Source organism: Solanum tuberosum, unplaced genomic scaffold (genome assembly GCF_000226075.1).
Source record: "Solanum tuberosum cultivar DM 1-3 516 R44 unplaced genomic scaffold, SolTub_3.0 scf00038, whole genome shotgun sequence".
Lineage (NCBI taxonomy): Eukaryota > Viridiplantae > Streptophyta > Magnoliopsida > Solanales > Solanaceae > Solanum > Solanum tuberosum.
This window is the reverse complement of record NW_006238966.1, coordinates 2,236,917-2,241,744: the sequence shown is the minus strand read 5'-3', so window position 1 is coordinate 2,241,744 and position 4,828 is coordinate 2,236,917.

Here is a 4,828-nt window from a genome sequence, read left to right as displayed (position 1 = left end):
GGCTGACAAAGGGCGATCTAAGAGACATTCGACAAGTCGCCGAGTGAATTGAGTGAGCTTAGGCATATCACCAATTGTTACAGAATCAAACTACCAAAAATAAAGAAAAAAAAGCTAATATAGGGGTTGCTTGGCGAACCGCCGAACCATTCGACGAACTCGACTAAGCTCGCCGATTGGTCTCTTGTGCCAGATTTGATTCCGACCTTCAATTTCAACCCATAGCCCACAATAACGAAAATTAAGCACTATTCTATGCAATTAAGCCGAGGCCCATACCAATAATGACCTCGAGGTACTCAGACTTCCCCCAATTTATCTAAAATGGACCAATCAATGTCTCTTTCCCTTAAGAATGATGTCACCCTCTCTATCATTGGTCAAATTAAGTCGGTCGGTACAATTCGGGCTACTCAGACTTTACCCACAACAGACCCAACATACAAACAACACACATCCACGATATCAATCAGTTCAAACACAGAATTCAACAATTATAGGCTAAAACACAAACATAAACACGGTAAGATAGTAGCCCTCACTTAAATCAATTAATTATCCAAGATTAAGCAATAGATTGAACAAAATACAAGCGTAAATCACAATCTACTAAAATTTAAGCCGAGTTTAGACACCAGCCTCAAAAGTAGATGGACTGAATGCTAGGCAAGAAAATACGGACACGAAAGTGCAAAAATACCTGAATAATTGATCCCCACACAAAATTATTAGGCAAAAATATAATCTAGATATGAAGTGTAAGTGTGCAAAGATCGGAAAATGTGAAATGAAGGAAATGTTTTACTTTAAAACAGTTGAGGACTTTTTGACCATTTAGTTTGCGCGCTAGTCGGCGACATTAAGTTATGTCGCTGACCATTCGACAATGCCCCGAATGGTACTTTCGTCCTGCAAATGTTACAGATCTCCAGCCATTTCGTTGCTCAAAATGGTGGTCCAGATCGGGCTCGCTGACCTATTCGACGAGTCGCTGACCGGCACATGGGCTCGCCTAATTGCCTCTTTGCCAAAAACTTCTAATTTTCAACATGCACATTTAACACCGTTATTCAAACAACAACATTTAAAACTAAAAACTTGGGTTGCCTCCCAAAAAGCACCTTATTTAACATCGTGGCACGACGATGACAAGCTTTCAAAATTCATTCTTTTGGTTGACCATGGTGTCACTCGGTAAACCTCCTTTTGGCCTTGGGTTTAAATGAGTCGAGATTTGACCCATTTGTGCTTTCAGCTGTTGTTTCATTGATACCGAATGTGAGGTAAATGTTTAGTTCAGAAATGAGACGTCATCTTTTATTTTCTTTAGCACTTTGTCCGATCCTTCCACTTTGTTGAGAATGCATGCAATCATATCTTCTGTGCGGAAATTTTCAGGGTCAACCCTTTGTTCTTTTGGCTGTTGACGCTCATAGGGAGGTAGATAACGCTCTTTCTCACCATCCCGCGCTCTCCAATTAATAACATGGTCACGCCATTCCCTATCTCGGTCTCTCCAACCATCATCGTGATCCTATTCCAGCCTTGGTTCCCACCCGACCTTGGATACTTTCTAATTATACATAGTTTCAAATTTCGCTTCATCAGGATTCACTCTATTAAATCTAATTGCATGCATAAGCTTAGAACCACTACACATGACGTGTTTTGACAATAGATCCATTTGGGTCATCATCTTAGCCATGTTTGCATCCCGCTCTTGGTCCTTTTCAATTTGTTCCTTTGTCATCCTGAAGTTCAAATGAGATACTTGATCCTCTCTAGTGTACCAAGCACAGTTGATTATTTTCATCTCATCAAGAAGAGTAGCTGCTATTTCAAACGATTATTGCATAATTCTTCCTCAAACAAGCTTGCCAGCCGAACCCTTGTTGACTGAATCTAGAATGCGGTTAAAGTATTGTAACAACACATTATTTAGGTGTCCATGAGTTGGACATTGGAGCAGCAATTTCTGGAACCTCGGCCATGTCTCATGTATTGGTTCACGATCCACTCGTTTAAAGTTCTGATTATTATCTCTCAAAGCCACCATCTTCGAGGGAGTGACCAACCTTACATAAAATTGTGATGACCCAAGGGTACTCCCTAGACGTAACAAGGTACATAGAACCCCAAAAGGCACCATGTAAGCCACTTAGCATATCATAACATAAGCATAGAACAATAAAGAGTAAAAATGCATCAAGTCCAAAATTTTCATAAAGGAAAATGGAAGTCTAGACTTGTCTCAATTAGCCATCTATTAAAATTCTTGAATCAAAGAGGGTCACAGCCCATACAACATAATCCGAAAGTAAAATACAAGAATGAAACTACGAAATAAAGATATCGGTCCTCGAATCTTGAAGACTCACCAACAAGAAAGGAGAAATGAGTAAATCCAAGCTCTAGCCACAATGAGGACCACCTTGAGAACCGGACCCTATACTTGGGGGAAAATGTAGGAAAATATGGGTTAGTACAGAAATGCACTAAGTATGATAACCATGCATATAATTATGAAAACATGCTAAAAGGGACATTTTAGTTGAATGCTACTCTTTACTAAGTTAAAGCATCATTTCGAAGATAATGGAAAAACATAAGTCATAAGCATAATCAACTCATATATCATCATATCATAAAAGGAACATACCATAAATACCCTCAAAGCATACTTGTGCGATGCATGAATAAGATTCCATAATCCCACCCATACTAAGTATAGCTTCTTGAGTAACTATAGTTCATAATTCATATTCTTGTTCATACTTACATAATGGGGAAATAAGCCTTAACCAACATAGACCATGTGAGCTTACCATGGAATCCGGTGTCTACCCCACACCGAAAAGGGGTTGTCCTACTTGCTTAAGGTAGAACCATACTCTTAGATTAGGTGGATCCACTAGCTAACTACCTATGTGGGACCGTAGTTTATGGGATAAGGAGATAGCCACTAGAAACCCAGACTCAACTAAGGTAGAATGTCTCTATATCATGAGATACATACTTTGGGAACCCAAATTTAACTAAGGTAGAAGGAACCCATTTGGAAAGCCGGACTCAACTAGTTTAAAAGCATTCATTGGGAAGCCGGACTCAACTATCGTACAAGCTTCCATCTCATATTAATATCCACTCGGTGCTAAGCATTAATTCCCCTAGATTACATATTAAGTCTTGACTTAAGTTCATATTTGTGGAAGAATGTCTTGACACTTAATCCAGCACAATTCATAATATAGCACATAGTTTCAATAGGTGAGAATAGACTTTCAACCTTAGAACCATCATATTGTCAGAAAACCTTTCACATTGTATCATATTCATACATAAGTGTGTTCATGAGGATAACCTCCACCAACACAATAACTAGATCATAATCATAATTATTTTACTCCTAAAGTGTTCATAAAACATATACATAAACCTCATAATCATGCATAATTCTCATACTTTGCCCTTCAAGGACCATATATCATATTCAATCAATACATCTGGAATTACTACATTAGACATGGATAGTAACATGATTCAATTAGTTCAATTACTATAAGCATAATCTCATAAGACTGTTCTTTCTACAATTCACCCACATCACAAGGTCATAATTTGAGAATATGGGGATTTCATGGATTATTGGGAGATTTCATCATAAAACTATAATAAATCATCAATTTAATCACAATATGAAGTAATTGAATCAAAAGAATCATTTCTAAAAGGAATCTATGACTTTAAGTAAAACCCTAGCTTTTTGGGGAATTTCTATCTTTGAAATTGAGTTTTGGAGGGACTCCATGGATGAATTCTATCCATGGATGAAGGACTACCATACCTTAGATTTGAATTCCAATGAAATTTAGTAGAAAACCTTGCTCCTTCAACCCTAGCTTCACCTTCCTTCTTCTTCTTCCTTGAAGTTCTAGAGAGAGAATTTTGGAGAGGGTTTGGGTCTTTCTTTTGGGATTTGGAATTATGAGGAAGATGACTTAGTTTAGGGACTTAAAAACCTTATATAGTTTGTCTAATGTAGTCTAAAACGATGTCACTTAATATTAATGAAAACTGTAAAACCCCATAATTTCCCTAAGCCTAACTGCCAAATGGCAGTTTCAGGCCTCACCCACGACTATAGGACCACGGTCCGTGGATGGACCCATGTGGCGTGCTGGTCAACTGTGGGTGGAGGTTCTGGGATTTGGTTCCTGGGGCCTTGACCTACATCCCCTAACCTACAAGGCGTGAGAGGACCTACGGGGCGTGGGCTGCCCTCGTGGTCACTGCCCAGGCAGCCTCCTTATGGTCCTCCTCTAGGACCCATGGTTGGTCCTTGGGGTTTGAACCTTGATGTTCTAACACGAAAACATTTATTTTATGGTAAGGGGAGGTACGTTTATGACTCTAACCCTCATGTTTAGCTCTATCTTAGCCTACTAGTTTACAGAGTGTTACAATATATCCCCCTTGGGAACATTCGTCCATGAATGACGATCTAGACACCTTATGGAATTAAAGACTCAAAACTAGTAGGCCTACACTTATGAAACAGAAAAAATAATGCACAATTCAAAAGAGGAAACTTCAAGCCCATCTAAAACATAATTAATGCAACACAAGGAAGTAGGAAATACATTCAACGACTCATTATGCATGAAACTCAATATTTCTCATATTCATAGGAGGAACTACCTTCTCTAATTAAAATCATGCTCAACACAATACCATGGCGCAAATATACAATTTCTCTCAAAATCATAGTAAAACATGTTCATCAACTCATATCATGAAGTCAAATAGGCAACTCATACTAAATGCACAA